At 47.0% G+C, this 20,639-nt stretch overlaps 2 non-coding genes across 2 annotated transcripts; both read right to left on the bottom strand.

The window, feature by feature from the left end:
• Positions 1-9,541: 9,541 nt before the first annotated feature.
• On the bottom strand, positions 9,542-9,656 carry LOC137320306 (U5 spliceosomal RNA). The gene has a single exon (XR_010962465.1). It is a non-coding gene; the product is annotated as a U5 spliceosomal RNA (small nuclear RNA).
• Positions 9,657-16,150: 6,494 nt separating this feature from the next.
• On the bottom strand, positions 16,151-16,265 carry LOC137320315 (U5 spliceosomal RNA). The gene has a single exon (XR_010962474.1). It is a non-coding gene; the product is annotated as a U5 spliceosomal RNA (small nuclear RNA).
• Positions 16,266-20,639: the final 4,374 nt, after the last annotated feature.

The raw sequence follows: 20,639 nt of genomic DNA, 5'->3' as shown, positions 1-20,639 counted from the left end.
AGAGGTTCTTCATCCTCAAAGGTGTTCAGAAGGCGAGAGAGAGGCAGAGGGAAACGTCCCGACTCCAGAAAAGCATGCAGAATCCTCTCCTGCTGCAGTCGATGGGGATCGATGTCGGGGAGGAACTCAGAGAGGTGAAGGACCAGCAAGTTTCGCTCTTTACCTCCGAGGCCTCCAAGATCATTTTCCGGTCCAGAGTCCGCTCCGTGGAGCAGGACAAGACTTGCTTGCGTTTCTTCTTCCAAAAGGTGCACAGAGAGAGCTCTGTGATCAGCAGCCTGAAGGAAGAGGACGGCTCGGTCACGTCCTCGCAGCCCGACATACTGAGGATCTGCAAATCCTTTTATGCCGGACTCTACGACGCGAAGCCCACAGACAGCGTGGCCTCCCAGTCCTTCTTGTCGTCTATCACGGAGGTTCTGGACGACAGCAAGCGGGAGAGTCTGGATCACCCGCTAACTCTGGACGAACTGACAAAGGCCGTCCGTTCCTTCGAGAAGAGTAAGACTCCCGGAAGCGACGGCTTACTGGTGGAGTTGTACTCGGCTCTCTGGTACTGGATAGGCCCAGATCTGCTGGAAGTGTACGGGGGTATGCTCCTGGCAGGCAGCATGTCAGACGCCATGAGGAAAGGTATCATCACCCTCATCTACAAGCGGAAGGGGGAGAGGGAAGAAATCAAAAATTGGTGACCCATCTCACTACTTAACGTGGACTACAAAATTCTGTCCAAGGTCATCGCCAATTGGGTCAAGTCAGCCCTGGAGGTGGTGATCCACCCCGATCAGACCTGCACCGTACCCGGCAAGATGATCTCTGATAGCCTGGCGCTACTCAGGGATACGATCGCCTACGTACAGGACAGGGGGGTGAACACCTGCCTGATCAGCCTGGACCAGGAGAAGGCCTTTCACAGAATATCCCACACGTACATGATGGACATGCTCTCCAAAATAGGGTTTGGGGAGGGAATCCGCAATTGGATCCAACTGCTCTACACAAACATCAGTAGCGCCGTTTCAATCAACGGGTGGGAATCAGAAAGCTTTCCGATCAAATCTGGAGTCAGTCAGGGCTGTCCTCTCTCCTCCGTCTTGTTTGTGTGTTGCATCGAGCCCTTTGCTGAGTCCATCAGGATGGATGCGGACATAAGAGGGGTGACGATCCCAGGCAGCGGAGGCACTCAGGTCAAGGCCTCCCTGTACATGGACGACGTTGCCGTCTTTTGCTCAGATCAGCTGTCGGCCAACAGATTGATGAGCATCTGCGACCAGTTCGAACTGGCCTCGGGGGCCAGGGTAAATCGCACCAAGAACGAGGCCATGTTCTTTGGGAATTGGACCGACCGATCCTTTGTCCCCTTCACCGTCAAGTCGGAATACCTGAAGGTGCTGGGGATCTGGTTCGAGGGGACCGGGGCGTGCACCAAAAACTGGGAAGAGTGTATTGCCAAGGTTAAGCAGAAACTGGGACTGTGGGATCGACGATCCCTCTCGATCGTGGGCAAGAGCCTGGTCATCAGGTGCGAGGTGCTCTCGGTGTTGCTGTACGTGGTGCAGGTCTGGCCCATACCTCGCTCCTGCGCCGCGACAGTCACCCGAGCCATCTTCCGCTTTATCTGGAGATCAAAAATGGACCATGTCCGCAGGGTCACGATGTACAAATCTCCAGAGAAAGGGGGAAAAGGCGTGCCCAACATGGCCCTCATCCTGATGGCCACCTTTGTGTGCGGCTGCATCAAGCTGTGTGTAGACCCTCTGTACACAAACACATAGTGTCACTACGTGCTGAGGTTCTACCTGTCCCCGGTGTTGAGAAGGATGGGCCTGGCCACGCTGCCACGGAACACTCCGTCCAGTTGGACTGTTCCGCCCCACCTGTCCTTCGTGGAAACGTTTGTGCAGAAAAACACCTTTGACCACAAGGCGATCAGCAAGTGGTCCGCACATAACGTCCTCGAGACCCTGCGGGAAAAGGAGATGGTAGATCCTGTCGGTTGATTCCCCAAGCAGACTGTCAATGTCATTTGGCAGAACGCATCATCGCCAGAGCTTTCAAACAAGCACCAAGACCTAGCTTGGCTGGTGGTGAGAAGGGCCCTTCCCGTCAGATCCTTCATGCACTCCTGGACTCTCAGCGCCACCGCACACTGTCCCCGAGGAGGCTGCGGTGTAGACGAGACCGTCACCCATCTCCTTCTGGAATGTGCCTTTGCAAAGAAGGTCTGGAGAGAGATGCAGTGGTATCTGTCTGGGTTCGTCCCGAGCAGTTCCGTAACACAGGATTCTGTGCTCTATGGGCTGTTCCCGGGGACGCACACTGAGACGGACATCAACTGCTGCTGGAAGACCATCAACTCGGTGAAAGACGCCCTTTGGTCTGCGCGAAAGTTGCTGGTCTTCCAGTGCAAGGTGCTGTCCTCGACCGAGTGTTGCAGACTGGCACATTCCAAGGTCCAGGACTAAGTGCTTAGGGACGCACTGAGGATGGGTGCGTCCGCCGCAAAGGCTCTGTGGGGAAAGGCAACCGTTTAGAGCCTTCCCGCCATCGTACCCGTAATAAATCTGTAATGTATCTGTAATGAATCACCTGTATTGATTGTGATGCAATGAGGCACCCTAGAATGTCATGAACTGTAATTATGTTCAATGTGTTTCATTGAACTGCACTTGATGTCACCTGCAAATTGCATAATCTGTATTGTGTACGTTTGGAATGTGATATGAGAACTGTATTGTATGTACTGCTGCAAATTTTATGAATAAAGTATATTTTTTGAAAAAAAAGTGATCATAATATGATTGAAATAAAAACAGAAAATGCTGGAAATACTCAGGGAGCCAGGCAGCAACTGTGGAGAAAGAAATAGAGTTAACATTTCAGGTCGATGACCCCTCGTCAGAATTGGAAGAAGTTGAAGATTAAACAGTTTTTAAGCAAGTACAGAGCCAGGGAAAGTTGGGGAGGGGGAGGAAGGAGAGGAAAGAACAAAAGGGATGGTCTCTGATAGGGTGGAGGGCAGGAGTGATTAAATGACAAAGGGATGATGGTGCAAGACAAGGAGGGTGGTAATGGGACAAGTAAAGAAACAAAAGATGGGTCTCGAGGAGCTGTAAATGGAAACATCAGAACCATTACCAGCACCTGCTGTCCAAAAAAAGTGGGAGCAGGGTCGCTTCAATGATCACGAAGGTCGGGCCCCAGGACGAGCAAGTAAAATCAGCTATAACCAGTTGGAGCTTTGCTGATGGAGAGCTGGATCCTAATGCTGGCCGGAGACCAGTCTAACACCTTTTTCCAGTGGGGTAAAAAGTATTTTTTTGCAGCAGACATGGCGGCCAGAGCTTCCCGAGCACCTGGGCACGGGGTGTGCAACACCGTCAGGCTGACCGCAAGGACGGGTGAAGGAACCTCGCCGTGGCAACGAAACACCTTCGTGAAGAAAGTACTTCTCGAAGCCTGCGGATTCACGGCCATGGACACCTCCTGCCCGCAGGACTTCCCGAGGACAGATACTTCGACGTGACCTTCAGGGATGTCGCAGGATGCCTAAAGATACTCCAGGCCTTCAAGGAGAAGGGGAAGGAAGCGCCATTGTCACTTCTCACTGCGGAGCCGCTCTTCACGCTCCCGCAGGGGATGGAACGGATGCTGACAGCTCACACGTTCAACCCGCATGTGCCAGTAATTGATGTGCTGATGTTCCTCAAGAGATACGTGAACGGAGCAGATCAGAGGTTCAACATCGCGGACATGTTCAGGATCTAGACGAGCAAGAGGAGCATCAAGGTGACGCTGAGGGTGGATGACAAGGGAAAAATCATTCATTTCCCATCGAGTTTCGTGATTGGGATGAGTCATGGATACGCGGTGTAACAGGGGCAGCCCAGAGTGCGTCGATCCTGCGGCAAACCTGGGCATGAGGCGGCCTCCTGCAAGGCGATGATCTGCAGGAACTGCAGGGAGGAGGGCCATCAGACACTGGACTGTCAGGAGGCCAAGTGCTGCAATCTGTTTGGAGAGGCTGCTCATTTGTACAAGCCCTGCCCAAACCAGACACAGCTATGCACAGGCAGCGAGAGGCGAGGTGATAAAGGAGAAGAGAGCAGCAGTTGTGGCTGCCCCAAAGGAGGCCAGATCCCTCCCCACTGCCGTGGACCCCGTGAAGGAGCCAACGACAAGGAGGAGGACAAAGAGCAGGAAGTGAGCGTTGAGGAAACCGACCAAATCCCGACACTCAGCCCCGAGACTCTCCCTGAGCACCAGAGCCGATGGAAAGTGAGCCAGCGGCAGAAGAAGGTTGGACGGCACAGCAAAAGAAAAAGAAGTCCCGAAAATCAGAGGAACTGACGGCCAAAGGTGGAACCAGCAGCAACAGGTGCTTAGAGCCACCAACGGACGACAGTGGCTGCTCCTCAGCTGACGAAAAAGGAAAAGGGGAGAGTCCTACCTACCCTCAAAGGAATAGGCAAAACACAACTGTAACCAGTGACACAGACAGCAGGCTCCAGCTCCAGGAATTTGGCAGCTCCAGGGCATCAAGAGCAGCAATGAGCCCAGCACACCCCAACTCCAGGACGCCGGGAGAAGCGACATGGAGAGCGAAGTCCCCCATCTCTGGGCAACCGGGAGCAGCACAACAGTCGCGGAGAACGAACCACCGGCAAAGGCCGAGGAACCGAACCTGGTCATGGATCTCACAGACGCACCACCCCACGAGGCCCCGTCGACAACCCCCGAGTGCGGACACACCTCCAACGGAGGACAGGCCTCATTCCTCAGCCCTTGGACTGTCCAGAAGTTCGTGCACACCACACAAATGCAGAATCAGGACCAATGGATGGAAATGGAGAGTAATGTAGAACCCGGACTAATGTAATTATAGGACCTTAATGTTTGTACTTTTAGTATTTTTAAAATGGCTTTAAAATTTGCATCCATAAACATGCATCGTGTTAAATCGACTACGCAATGCGCTGCGACCCTGAACTACCTGTCCAGGGTCAAGAGGGACCTGCTGTTCTTGCAGGAATGTGGAATCCCGCACCTCAGCAACTATCGGCAGTGGTCATGCATGTGGACCCCAAGCGTGGATCCGATCGGGCAGTTCCCCAACCAGACAGTCGATGCCATTTGGCAGAACGTCTCGTCGCCAGAACTGACCAACAGGCAACAGTAGCTTGGGTGGTGGTGAGAAGGGCCCTCCCAGTGTGGTCTTTCCAAAACAAACGGAATCACAGCGCCACCGCGAGCCGCCCTCGAGGCTGCGGCAGGGTCGAGAGCGTCATCCACGTCTTCATGGATTGCCCCTTCGCGCAGAAGGTGTGGAGTGAGATGCATTGGTATCTGTCCCGGTTCATCCCAAACAGCTCGGTAACACACGACACTGCGTTCTACGGGCTGTTCCCCGAAACACATACAGAGACAGATATCAACTGCTGCTGGAAGACCATCAACTCCGTGAAGGAGACCCTTTGGTCCACCCGAAACCTGTTGGTCTTCCAGCTGAAGGAGCTGCCCAAGAACAAGTGTCGCCGATTGGCACACTCCAAGGTCCAGGAGTACACGCTGCGGGACGCACTGAAGCATGGTGAGGCCTACACAAAGGCTGTATGGGGAAAGGCCACCGTGTAAGGCCACCCCACCTTGTATTGTACAGAATGTATTATAAGATATGCACTCTGTTTTGAATTGTAATTATGGGATCGGAGGTTGTATGATCCATATTGCATTACTTTGAATTGTAATTGCGCATTTACATTGAACTGTGTGTATCCTTAAATTTCATGAAATAAGGTATATTTTGAAATTTAAAAAAGAATTTAACGTGATACAAAACCCCAGTTTATACCCTTAAGGGTCAAGAGTTCTACTTGCAAAAAAAAAACAGGCTTGGACGATAAAAGAGGTAAGGGACAACATAAAACTAAAAGAAAAAGCATACAAAAATGAAGAAAAATAGCACAGATCCTGGTGACTGGGAGAGATACAAAGAACATCAAAGGGTGACAAAACAGACAGTAAGAGCTACAAAAAGGGAGAATGAAAAGAAACTTGCAAGGGATATCAAAATCAATACAAAGAATTTTTACAATTATATTAGGAAAAAGAGGGTGGTCAAGAGCAATGTGGGCCCCTCAAAAACTGATAATGGTGATATTGTAAATGAAAATGAGGAAATGGTGGACATGTTAAGTAATTATTTTGCATCGGTATTGACAGTAAGGAAGAGGATAGCATGCCACTTACCCCATGGAAACTAATTTTTAAACAGGGATGGGGACTCACCATAATTAACGTAAGCAAATTAACAGTAATGAAGAAAATAATGACACTAAAGAGTGACAAATCCCAAGGACCAGGTGCTTTCCATCCCAGGATTGTAAAGGAAGTAGGTGAGAACATTGCAGATGCCCGAACTATAATCTTCCAAAGTCCTCTTGATTCAGGTACTGTTCCTTTAGATTGGAAAATTGCATGTTACTCCTCTATTTAAGAAAGGTGAGAGAGGGAAACCAAGGAATTATGGACCAGTTAGCCTAACATCTGTTGTCGGGAAATTACTAGAGTCTATAATTAAGGATAGAGTGACTTAACAACTTGAAAAATTTCAGCTGATCAGACAGAGCCAGCATGGATTTGTGAAGGGTCGGTCATGCCTGACGAACCTGATTGAATTTTTTGAAGAGGTGACTAAAGTAGTGGACAGGGGAATGTCTATGGATGTTGTTTATGTGGACTTCCAGAAGGCATTCGATAAAGTCCCTCATAAGAGACTGATAGCTAAAGTTGATGCTCGTTGAATTGAGGACAAATTGTTGACCCGATTAGGAAATTGGTTGAGGGGCAGGAAACAGAGAGTTGGGAAAATTGGCAGGTACTCAAATTGGCAGGATGTGACGAGTGGTGTCCCACTGGGATCTGTGTTGGGATCTCAACTATGCACTCTATTTATTAATGACTTACATGATGGGGTAGAGTGCCACATTAACAAGTTTGCCGATGACACAATTTTAGGCGGCATTGTAATCAGTGTAGATGGAAGCATAAAATTACAAAGAGATATTAATAGATTAATTGAATGGGCAAAACTATGGCAAATGGATTTCAATGTAGGCAAGTGTAAGGTCATCCACTTTGGGCCGAAAAGATAGATCAGAGTACTTTCTAAATGATGAACAGCTCGAAACAGTGGAGGTCAAAAGAGACTTAGGGGTCCATGTACACAGATCATTAAAATGCCATGGACAGGTACAGAAAATAATCGAAAAGGCTAATGCAATGCTGGCCTTTATATCTGAAGGACTAGAATACAAGGGGGTAGAAGTTATGCTACAGCTATACAAAGCCCTGGTTAGACCACCTGGAGTACTGTGTTCAGTTCTGGGCACGCTCCTTCGGAAGGATATATTGGCCTTGGACGGAGTGCAGCGTAGATTTACCAGAATGATACCTGGACTCCAAGGATTTAATTACGAGGAGACATTACACAAACTAGGGATGTATTCCCTGGAATTTAGAAGATTATGGGTTGATTTGAGCAAAATTTCCAAGATATTAAGGGGAACTGATAGGGTAGATAGAGAGAAAATATTTGCGCTGGTTGGGGAGTCTTAGACTAGGGGAATGAGCCTAAAAATTAGAGCCAGGACTTGCAGGAGTGAAGTTAGGAAACACTTCTACACACAAAGGGTGGTAGAAGTTTGGAACTCTCTTCCGCAAGTGGCAGTCGATGTAGCTCAATGGTTAATTTTAAATCTGAGATTGATAGATTTTTGTTAACCAAAGGTATTAAGGGATATGGAGTTAGGTCACAGATCAGCCATGAACTCATTGAGTTGCTGAACAGGCTCGAGGGGCTAAATGGCCGACTCCTGTTCCTATGTTCCGAATTAGGATAGTAATATAATTTTAACCTAATTTAACTGCAATTTTTTATGAGGAAAGAGATATAGGAGTAAATTTTAACCCCCAAGAACGGGTGGGTTGGGGGCGGGTGGGAGTTTAAAATAACAGTTTTTTGGAGCACGACCACATCCTGGTTCCAACTCGCCCACTTCCGGGTTTAATTCAGGCAGGCTTGTATGTGTGCAGCCAGCAGACACCAGGAAGTCCCGCCCCCACTTAAAGCCAGCAGACCGATACTTAAAAGGGCATTTTACCTCATTGAGATACTTGAGGTACTTAATAGATTATGTATTACAACATTAAAATGAATTTAAACTTACCTGTTCGGGTTTGTCATCACTTCTGAATCACGTGAGGTGAAAGCAGGAGAGAAGGGCCGGATCCATGAGGTGAGTGCCTTTATTGCACTGCTTGTGGGCCCGGAGGAGCAGGAATGCTTCATCCAGGCCCAACAAGCTCACCTGGAACCCGGTGATCAAACGAGCCCCCCTCCCCCCGATACTGGACAACCCCCACGCCCCACCCCCACATCATTGTGGACCCCCACCTACCTCAGACTCTTCACCCAACCTCTAGCGGCCTCAGGTCTCCAAGTCCCAGTCCCCCAATCTCCTCCCCGGCCCCCTGATCTCCTACCTGACCCACCAAATGCTCTTCCCGGCCCCCGGGATTTTTCACGGCCCCCCCGCATGATCTGTGTTCCAACCTTCTGATCTTCATCCTGACTCCCCAATCTTCTTCCCGGCCCCCGACCTTCTTCCCAGCCCCCGACCTTCCTCCTTGGCCCCACCGATATTCTTCCTGGCCCCCAACCTTCTTACCTGGCCCCACCAAAATTCCTCCCGGCCCCTCAACCTTCTTCCACGGCCCCCCGATTTTCCTCCCGTCCCTCCGATCTTCATTCACAATGAGTGAAATACAGGCACTTTTAAAACAAAAAATATCTTAAGAAACAATAAATTCAACCACAACAACAACTTACATTTAGATAGTGCCTTTAACTTAGTAAAACGTCACTATGTGCTTCGCAGGAGCGTAAGCAGACAATAATAGACACCAAGTCAAAGAAGGAGACATTCAGACAAGTGACCAAAAGCTTGGTCAAAGAGGTAAGTTTAAAGGAGCGCCTTAAAAGAGGAGAGAGTTGAAGAGGTTTATGGAGAGAATTCCAGAGCGCAAAAGGCCAGAGTTGGAGCAACGCAGAGTTCCCGGAGGATTGTATATTTGGAGGAAGTTATGGTGATAGGGAGGGGGGCGAGACCATGGAACACGAGGATGAGAATTTAATGTCATCTTCAAACTCCACCTCAGCATCACCACACTCGACTTTTATAACTCCTCCAGCCTCACATCTCATCCTGCACTGTGACTCCAATCTCTGTGCATCACCCCTCTCCCTCTGCCCCACCACTGGCACATGAGCTCGACTAAAGTCAGTTTTACAGCACAGAGACCACCACCCAGCCCATGTACGCCAGTTATTTGAAACACGTAACACCTAATCCCCAAAATTTAAATATTTAACAAATTACAATTTGAGAGAGTATCCAATACCCAAGCACTTGGCAGCCTAACTCATGAACCTAAAGACACATCTACAACTAAAGATAAATCTTTCTTTCAGCAATAAAGCAGCCCCACAAAAGCAGGGCATCAAAAAATTATTTAAAAACTCCAAATGCTCCTCTCCACGGAAATCTTTAGTAAAAGGCGAAAGATTTATACGATCTGAAGAGAAAGCAGAGTAATCTCAAGATTCAACCTCAGCTCATGGGTCCGAAGCGATGACATACCTCTTTAACATTGTACTGAGATGCTAGCACGAAGATCCAGAGAAAACATATTACCAAAGATCAACACAGCAAGTGGAAAAGTAATGACAATCTTCAATCTCTGTGAAAGCTACGGTCAAACCTGAAGTTTATTTTGCTTTTTTGCAAAGTACTATGTAGAACATTATGGGTATGTAAATGAGCTCTGAGCTTTGTGGAGGCTGGGTTGACAGTGACGTGTGCAATTCTTACTTGGTTACAAGTTTAGTTTGTAAGTTTATATTGTCTCTGTGTTTGAACTTTCAGATGAGAAATTTTAATCAGCAATTTCTGCTAGTGAACAAACTGTATTTTGGTTCATACAGAAAGCCATTGATTTAATGAGAGCAGAGACAGAGCTCAGAGCCGTGCATGGAAAGGAGTCAATTGAGGGATCCACTCCAAAATCTAGTATCCATTTCATTGTGTTCAAATGTTTATACTGAAATTTATATTTGGCCATAGAAACTAGACTTGTTGATGTATCTGTGGTGTTAATTTTAACTGTTGATCCATTAAATATCTGTATTCCACTTTCATTTACGGAATTTATTTGGAAATAACCAAAAGCAAGAAATGAAGGCGCGTTTATTCTTTTGGGGTGAAATAAAGCAAACCAAAATATTAAAAATACTTCAAACGTACATGTTTCCAACATTCACAATTCACTATCTGGGCTTGGGTTTCGGGGGCAAAATTTCAAAATTTCCAGATGACACAAATCTTGGAAATGTGGTAAACAGCGTGAGGATAGTAGCAGACTTCAGGAGAGAAAGGGTAGAGAGTGGTTAGACACCCAAGGGGCAATGGGAGTATAGAGCATGGTAGGAGGCTGGGAAATGGTGTGAGGTGTGATGTTTGATCAGGGTTAGAGGTCGGGAGAAGGGGAGCATAGCAACAGGCCGGAGGACAGCTCTAGGAGCTGTTGGGGGAGGGGGGCCGATGACAGAGAGGTCAGAGTGGCAGTAGGACAGGGAATTAAAATGGCAAGCAACCGGCAGGTCAGGGTCAGTTCCTATTATAACTAAAAAAGTTCTTCGTATTGGTTTTGATATCCCTTGCGAGTTTCTTTTCATACTCTCTTTTTGTCGCCCTTACCATCTGTTTTGTGACCCTTTCTTGATCTTTGTATCTTTCCCATTCGCCAGGACCTGTGCCATTTTTTGCCTTTTTGCTTGCCCTTTCCTCATGTCTTATACACAGCAAAAGAAAAAGAAGTCCCGGAAATCAGAGGAACTGACGGCCAAAGGTGGAACCAGCAGCAACAGGTGCTTAGAGCCACCAACGGACGACAGTGGCTGCTCCTCAGCTGACGAAAAGGGAAAAGGGGAGAGTCCCACCTACCCTCAAAGGAATAGGCAAAACACAACTGTAACCAGTGACACAGACAGCAGGCTCCAGCTCCAGGAATTTGGCAGCTCCAGGGCATCAGGAGCAGCAATGAGCCCAGCACACCCCAACTCCAGGACGCCGGGAGAAGCGACATGGAGAGCGAAGTCCCCCAACTCCGGGCAACAGGGCGAAGTGACATGGAGAACAATGTCCCCCATCTCTGGGCAATCGGGAGCAGCACAACAGTCGCGGAGAACGAACCACCGGCAAAGGCCGAGGAACCGAACCTGGTCATGGATCTCACAGACGCACCACCCCACGAGACCCCGTCGACAACCCCCGAGTGCGGACACTCCTCCAATGGAGGACAGGCCTCATTCCTCAGCCCTTGGACTGTCCAGAAGTTCGTGCACACCACACAAATGCGGAATCAGGACCAATGGATGGAAATGGAGAGTAATGTAGAACCCAGACTAATGTAATTATAGGACCTTAATGTTTGTCCTTTTAGTATTTTTAAAATGGCTTTAAAATTTGCATCCATAAACATGCATCGTGTTAAATCGATTACGCAATGCGCTGCGACCCTGAACTACCTGTCCAGGGTCAAGAGGGACCTGCTGTTCTTGCAGGAATGTGGAATCCCGCACCTCAGCAACTATCGGCAGTGGTCATGCATGTGGACCCCAAGCGTGGATCCGATCGGGCAGTTCCCCAACCAGACAGTCGATGCCATTTGGCAGAACGTCTCGTCGCCAGAACTGACCAACAGGCAACAGTAGCTTGGGTGGTGGTGAGAAGGGCCCTCCCAGTGTGGTCTTTCCAAAACAAACGGAATCACAGCGCCACCGCGAGCCGCCCTCGAGGCTGCGGCAGGGTCGAGAGCGTCATCCACGTCTTCATGGATTGCCCCTTCGCGCAGAAGGTGTGGAGTGAGATGCATTGGTATCTGTCCCGGTTCATCCCAAACAGCTCGGTAACACACGACGCTGCGTTCTACGGGCTGTTCCCCGAAACACATACAGAGACAGATATCAACTGCTGCTGGAAGACCATCAACTCCGTGAAGGAGACCCTTTGGTCCACCCGAAACCTGTTGGTCTTCCAGCTGAAGGAGCTGCCCAAGAACAAGTGTTGCCGATTGGCACACTCCAAGGTCCAGGAGTACATGCTGCGGGATGCACTGAAGCATGGTGAGGCCTACACAAAGGCTGTATGGGGAAAGGCCACCGTGTAAGGCCACCCCACCTTGTATTGTACAGAATGTATTATAAGATATGTACTCTGTTTTGAATTGTAATTATGGGATCGGAGGTTGTATGATCCATATTGCATTATTTTGAATTGTAATTGCGCATTTACATTGAACTGTGTGTATCCTTAAATTTCATGAAATAAGGTATATTTTGAAATTTAAAAAAAGAATTTAATGTGATACAAAACCCCAGTTTATACCCTTAAGGGGCAAGAGCTCTACTTGCCAAAAAAAAGGTATGGACGATAAAAGAGTTAAGGGACAACATAAAACTAAAAGAAAAAGCATACAAAAATGAAAAAAAAAGCACAGATCCTGGTGACTGGGAGAGATATAAAGAACATCAAAGGGTGACAAAACAGACAGTAAGAGCTACAAAAAGGGAGAATGAAAAGAAACTTGCAAGGGATATCAAATCAACACAAAGAATTTTTACAATTATATTAGGAAAAAGAGGGTGGTCAAGAGCAATGTGGGCCCCTCAAAAACTGATAATGGTGATATTGTAAATGAAAATAAGGAAATGGTGGACATGTTAAGTAATTATTTTGCGTCAGTATTTACAGTAAGGAAGAGGATAGCATGCCACATACCCCAAGGAAACTAATTTTTAAACAGGGATGGGGACTCACCATAATTAACGTAAGCAAATTGACAGGAATGAAGAAAATAATGACACTAAAGAGTGACAAATCCCAAGGACCAGGTGCTTTCCATCCCAGGATTGTAAAGGAAGTAGGTGAGAACATTGCAGATGCCCGAACTATAATCTTCCAAAGTCCTCTTGATTCAGGTACTGTTCCTTTAGATTGTAAAATTGCATGTTACTCCTCTATTTAAGAAAGGTGAGAGAGGGAAACCAAGGAATTATGGACCAGTTAGCCTAACATCTGTTGTCAGGAAATTACTAGAGTCTATAATTAAGGATAGAGTGACTTAACAACTTGAAAAATTTCAGCTGATCAGACAGAGCCAGCATGGATTTGTGAAGGGTGGGTCATGCCTGACGAACCTGATTGAATTTTTTGAAGAGGTGACTGAAGAAGTGGGCAGGGGAATGTCTATGGATGTTGTTTATGTGGACTTCCAGAAGGCATTCGATAAAGTCCCTCATAAGAGACTGATAGCTAAAGTTGAAGCTCGTTGAATTGAGGACAAATTGTTGATCCGATTAGGAAATTGGTTGAGGGGCAGGAAACAGAGAGTCGGGAAAATTGGCAGGTACTCGAATTGGCAGGATGTGACTAGTGGTGTCCCACTGGGATCTGTGTTGGGACCTCAACTATGCACTGTATTTATCAATGACTTAGATGATAGGATAGAGAGCCACATTAACAAGTTTGCCGATGACACAAAGTTAGGTGGCATTGTAAGCAGTGTAGATGGAAGCATAAAATTACAGAGAGATATTAATAGATTAAGTGAATTGGCAAAACTATGCCAAATGGATTTGAATGTAGGCAAGTATGAGGTCATCCACTTTGGGCCTAAAAAAGATAGGTCAGAGTACTTTCTAAGTGATGAACAGCTCGAAACAGTGGAGGTCAAAAGAGACTTCGGGGTCCATGTACACAGATCATTAAAATGTCATGGACAGGTACAGAAAATAATCGAAAAGGCTAATGGAATGCTGGCCTTTATATCTCAAGGACTAGAATACAAGGGGGTAGAAGTTATGCTACAGCTGTACAAAGCCCTGGTTGGACCACCTGGAGCACTGTGTTCAGTTCTGGGCACGCTCCTTAGGAAGGATATATTGGCCTTGGAGGGAGTGCAGCGTAGATTTACCAGAATGATACCTGGACTCCAAGGATTTAATTCCGAGGAGAGATTACACAAACTAGGGTTGTATTCCCTGGAATTTAGAAGATTAAGGGGTGATTTGATCAAAGTTTTCAAGATATTAAGGGGAACTGATAGGTTAGATAGACAGAAAATATTTGCGCTGGTTGGGGAGTCTAAGTCCAGGGGAATGAGCCTAAAAATTAGAGCCAGGACTTGCAGGAGTGAAGTTAGGAAACACTTCTACACACAAAGGGTGGTGGAAGTTTGGAATTCTCTTCCGCAAGTGGCAGTCGATGTCGCTCAATGGTTAATTTTAAATCTGAGATTGATAGATTTTTGTTAACCAAAGGCATTAAGGGATATGGAGTTAGGTCACAGATCAGCCATGAACTCATTGAGTGGCCGAACAGGCTCGAGGGGCTAAATGGCCTACTCCTGTTCCTATGTTCCTAATGAGGATAGTGATATAATTTTAACCTAATTTAACTGCAATTTTTTATGAGGAAAGAGATATAGGAGTAAATTTTAACCCCCAAGAATGGGTGAGTTGGGGGCGGGTGGGAGTTTAAAATAACAGTTTTTTGGAGCACGACCACATCCTGGTTCCAACTCGCCCACTTCCGGGTTTAATCCAGGCAGGCTTGTATGTGTGCAGCCAGCAGACACCAGGCAGTCCCGCCCCCACTTAAAGCCAGCAGACCGATACTTAAAAGGGCATTTTACCTCATTGAGATACTTGAGGTACTTAATAGATCATGTATTACAACATTAAAATGAATTTAACCTTACCTGTTCGGGTTTCTCATCACTTCCGAATCACGTGAGCTGAAAGCAGGAGAGAAGGGCTGGATCCATGAGGTGAGTGCCTTTATTGCACTGTTTGTGGGCCCGGAGGAGCAGGAATGCTTCATCCAGGCCCAACAAGCTCACCTGGAACCCCGTCATCAAACGAGCCCCCCTCCCCCCGATACTGGACAAACCCCACGCCCCACCCCCACACCATTGTGGACCCCCACCGACCTCAGACTCTTCACCCAACCTCCAGCGACCTCAGGTCTCCAAGTCCCAGCCCCCCAATCTCCTCCCCGGCACCCTGATCTCCTACCTGACCCCCCAAATGTTCTTCCCGGCCCCCTGTATGATCTCTTTTGCAACCTTCTGATCTTCATCCTGACTCCCCAATCTTCTTCCCGGCCCCCGACCTTCTTCTCGGCCCCCGACCTTCCTCCTTGTACCCACCGATATTCTTCCCGGCCCCCGACCTTCCTCCTGGCCCCCCAACCTTCTTCCACACCCTCCCGATTTTCCTCCCGTCCCTCCGATCTTCATTCACAATGAGTGAAATACAGGCACTTTTAAAACAAAAAATATCTTAACAAACAATAAATTCAACCACAACAACAACTTACATTTATATAGTGCCTTTAACTTAGTAAAACGTCACTATGTGCTTCGCAGGAGCGTAATCAGACAATAATAGAAACCAAGTCAAAGAAGGAGACAATTGGACAAGTGACCAAAAGCTTGGTCAAAGAGGTAAGTTTAAAGGAGCGCCTTAAAAGAGGAGAGAGTTGAAGAGGTTTATAGAGAGAATTCCAGAGCGCAAAAGGCCAGAGTTGGAGCAACGCAGAGTTCCCGGAGGATTGTATATTTGGAGGAAGTTATGGTGATAGGGAGGGGGCGAGACCATGGAACACGAGGATGAGAATTTAATGTCATCTTCAAACTCCACCTCAGCATCACCACACTCTACTTTCATAACTCCTCCAGCCTCACATCTCATCCTGCACTGTGACTCCAATCTCTGTGCATCACCCCTCTCCCTCTGCCCCACCACTGGCACATGAGCCCAACTCAAGTCAGTTTTACAGCACAGACGCCACCACCCAGCCCATGTACGCCAGTTATTTGAAACACGGAACACCTAATCCCAAAAATTTAAATATCTAACATATTGCAACTTCAGAAAGTATCCAATACCCAAGCACTTGGCAGCCTAACGAATGAACCTAAAGACACATCGACAACAAAAAATAAATCTTTCTTTCAGCAATAAATCAGCCCCACAAAAGCAGGGCATCAAAAAATTACTTAAAAACTCCAAATGCTCCTCTCCACGGAAATCTTTAGTAAAAGGCGAAAGATTTATACGATCTGAAGAGAAAGCAGAGTAATCTCAAGACTCAACCTCAGCTCCTTGCTCCTAAGCGATGACATACCCCTTTAACATTGTACTGAGATGCTAGCACGAAGATCCAGAGAAAACATATTACCAAAGATCAACACAGCAAGTGGAAAAGTAATGACAATCTTCAATCTCCGTGAAAGCTACAGTCAAACCTGAAGTTTATTTTGCTTTTTTGCAAAGTACCATGTAGAACATTATGGGTATGTAAATGAGCTCTGAGCTTTGTGGAGGCTGGGTTTCCAGTGACGTGTTCAATTCTTACTTGGGTACAAGTTTCGTTTGTATGTTTATACTGTCTCTGTGTTTGAGCTTTCAGATGAGAAATTTTAATCAGCAATTTCTGCTAGTGGTCAAACTGTATTTTGGTTCATACAGGAAGCCATTGATTTAATGAGAGCAGAGACAGAGCTCAGAGCCGTGCATGGAAAGGAGTCAATTGAGGGATCCACTCCAAAATCTAGTATCCATTTCATTGTGCTCAAATGTTAATACTGAAATTTATATTTGGCCATAGAAACTAGACTTGTTGATGTAACTGTGGTGTTAATTTTAACTGTTGATCCATTAAATATCTGTATTCCACTTTCATTTACGGAATTTATTTGGAAATAACCAAAAGCAAGAAATGAAGGCGCCATTTATTCTTTTGGGGTGAAATAAAGCAAACCAAAATATAAAAAATACTTCAAACGTACATGTTTACAACATTCACAATTCACTATCTGGGCTTGGGTATAGTGGGCAAAATTGCAAAATTTCCAGATGACACAAATCTTGGAAATGTGGTAAACAGCGTGAGGATAGTAGCAGACTTCAGGAGAGAAAGGGGAGAGAGTGGTTAGACACCCAAGGGGCAATGGGAGTATAGAGCATGGTAGGAGGCTGGGAAATGGTGTGAGGTGTGATGTTTGATCAGGGTTAGAGGCCGGGAGGAGGGGAGCATAGTAACAGGCCGGAGGACAGCTCTAGAGGCTGGTGGGGGAGGGGGGTAGTGTCTTTTTTATTTCAAAAAAATACATTGAAATCAATGTTGAGTCCAGCAGGTTGTAAAGTGCCTCATCGAAAGATGAGGTGCTGTTCGTTGAGCTTCATTGGAATAGTGTAAGAGGCCAATGACAGAGAGGTCAGAGTGGCAGTAGGACAGGGAATTAAAATGGCAAGCAACCGGCAGGTCAGGGTCACGCTTGTGGACTGAGGGAAGGTGTTCAGCAAAGCAATCACCCAATATGGGTCTGGTCTTCCCAATGTAGTGGAGACCACATCGTGAGCAGTGAATACAGGATGCTAAAGTGAAAGTACCTGCCCAAACCGCAGACACAGCTATGCACAGGCAGCGAGAGGCGAGGTGATAAAGGAGAAGAGAGCAGCAGTTGTGGCTGCCCCAAAGGAGGCCAGATCCCTCTCCACTGCCGTGGGCCCCCGTGAAGGAGCCAAAGACAAGGAGGAGGACAAAGAACAGGAAGTGAGCGTCGAGGAAACCAACCAAATCCCGACACTCAGCCCCGAGACTCTCCCTGAGTACGAGAGCCGATGGAAAGTGAGCCAGCGGCAGAAGAAGGTTGGACGGCACAGCAAAAGAAAAAGAAGTCCCGAAAATCGGAGGAACTGACGGCCAAAGGTGGAACCAGCAGCAACAGGTGCTTAGAGCCACCAACGGACGACAGTGGTTACTCCTCAGCTGACGAAAAAGGAAAAGGGAGACTCCCACCTACCCTCAAAGGAATAGGCAAAACACAACTGTAACCAATGACGCAGACAGCAGGCTCCAGCTCCAGGAATTTGGCAGCTCCAGGGTACCAGGGGCAGCAAAATAGTCCAGCACACCGCAACTCCAGGACGCTGGGAGAAGCGACATGGAGAGCGAAGTCCCCCAACTCCGGGCAACAGGGCGAAGTGACATGGAGAACAATGTCCCCCATCTCTGGGCAACCGGGAGCAGCACAACAGTCGCAGAGAACGAACCACCGGCAAAGGCCGAGGAACCGAACCTGGTCATGGATCTCACAGACGCACCACCCCACGAGACCCCGTCGACAACCCCCAGCGCGGACACTCCTCCAACGGAGGACAGACCTCATTCCTCAGCCCTTGGACTGTCCAGAAGTTCGTGCACACCACACAAATGCAGAATCAGGACCAATGGATGGAAATGGAGAGTAATGTAGAACCCGGACTAATGTAATTATAGGACCTTAATGTTTGTCCTTTTAGTATTTTTAAAATGGCTTTAAAATTTGTATCCATAAACATGCATTGTGTTAAATCGACTACGCAATGCGCTGTGACCCTGAACTACCTGTCCAGGGTCAAGAGGGACCTGCTGTTCTTGCAGGAATGTGGAATCCCGCACCTCAGCAACTATCGGCAGTGGTCATGCATGTGGACCCCAAGCGTGGATCCGATCGGGCAGTTCCCCAACCAGACAGTCGATGCCATTTGGCAGAACGTCTCGTCGCCAGAACTGACCAACAGGCACCAGTAGCTTGGGTGGTGGTGAGAAGGGCCTTCCCAGTGTGGTCTTTCCAAAACAAACGGAATCACAGCGCCACCGCGAGCCGCCCTCGAGGCTGCGGCAGGGTCGAGAGCGTCATCCACGTCTTCATGGATTGCCCCTTCGTGCAGAAGGTGTGGAGTGAGATGCATTGGTATCTGTCCCGGTTCATCCCAAACAGCTTGGTAACACAAGACGCTGCGTTCTACGGGCTGTTCCCCGAAACACATACAGAGACAGATATCAACTGCTGCTGGAAGACCATCAACTCCGTGAAGGAGACCCTTTGGTCCACCCGAAACCTGTTGGTCTTCCAGCTGAAGGAGCTGCCCAAGAACAAGTGTTGCCGATTGGCACACTCCAAGGTCCAGGAGTACACGCTGCGGGACGCACTGAAGCATGGTGAGGCCTACACAAAGGCTGTATGGGGAAAGGCCACCGTGTAAGGCCACCCCACCTTGTATTGTACAGAATGTATTATAAGATATGTACTCTGTTTTGAATTGTAATGATGGGATCGGAGGTTGTATGATCCATATTGTATTATTTTGAATTGTAATTGCGCATTTACATTGAACGGTGTGTATCCTTAAATTTCATGAAATAAGGTATATTTTGAAATTTAAAAAAAGAATTTAATGTGATACAAAACCCCAGTTTATACCCTTAAGGGGCAAGAGTTCTACTTGCAAAAAAAAACAGGCATGGACGATAAAAGAGTTAAGGGACAACATAAAACTAAAAGAAAAAGCATACAAAAATGAAAAAAAAAGCACAGATCCTGGTGACTGGGAGAGATACAAAGAACATCAAAGGGTGACAAAACGGACAGTAAGAGCTACAAAAAGGGAGAATGAAAAGAAACTTGCAAGGGATATCAAAATCAACACAAAGAATTTTTACAATTCTATTCGGAAAAAGAGGGTGGTCAAGAGCAATGTGGGCCCCTCAAAAACTGATAATGGTGATATTGTAAATGAAAATAAGGAAATGGTGGACATGTTAAGTAATTATTTTGCGTCAGTATTTACAATAGAGGAAGAGGATAGCATGCCACATACCCCAAGGAAACTAATTTTTAAACAGGGATGGGGACTCACCATAATTAACGTAAGCAAATTGACAGGAATGAAGAAAATAATGACACTAAAGAGTGACAAATCCCAAGGACCAGGTGCTTTCCATCCCAGGATTGTAAAGGAAGTAGGTGAGAACATTGCAGATGCCCGAACTATAATCTTCCAAAGTCCTCTTGATTCAGGTACTGTTCCTTTAGATTGGAAAATTGCATGTTACTCCTCTATTTAAGAAAGGTGAGAGAGGGAAACCAAGGAATTATGGACCAGTTAGCCTAACATCTGTTGTCGGGAAATTACTAGAGTCTATAATTAAGGATAGAGTGACTTAACAACTTGAAAAATTTCAGCTGATCAGACAGAGCCAGCATGGATTTGTGAAGGGTGGGTCATGCCTGACGAACCTGATTGAATTTTTTGAAGAGGTGACTAAAGTAGTGGACAGGGGAATGTCTATGGATGTTGTTTATGTGGACTTCCAGAAGGCATTCGATAAAGTCCCTCATAAGAGACTGTTAGCTGAAGTTGAAGCTCGTTGAATTGAGGATAAATTGTTGACCCGATTAGGAAATTTGTTGAGGGGCAGGAAACAGAGAGTTGGGAAAATTGGCAGGTACTCAAATTGGCAGGATGTGACTAGTGTTGTCCCACTGGGATCTGTGTTGGGACCTCAACTATGCACTGTATTTATTAATGACTTAGATGATGGGATAGAGCCAGCACTTAAAGCCAGCCACTTAAAGCCAGCAGACCGATACTTAAAAGGGCATTTTACCTCATTGAGATACTTGAG

Source organism: Heptranchias perlo, chromosome 3, assembly GCF_035084215.1.
Source record: "Heptranchias perlo isolate sHepPer1 chromosome 3, sHepPer1.hap1, whole genome shotgun sequence".
Lineage (NCBI taxonomy): Eukaryota > Metazoa > Chordata > Chondrichthyes > Hexanchiformes > Hexanchidae > Heptranchias > Heptranchias perlo.
This window is presented reverse-complemented; position numbering and strand designations above follow the sequence as displayed.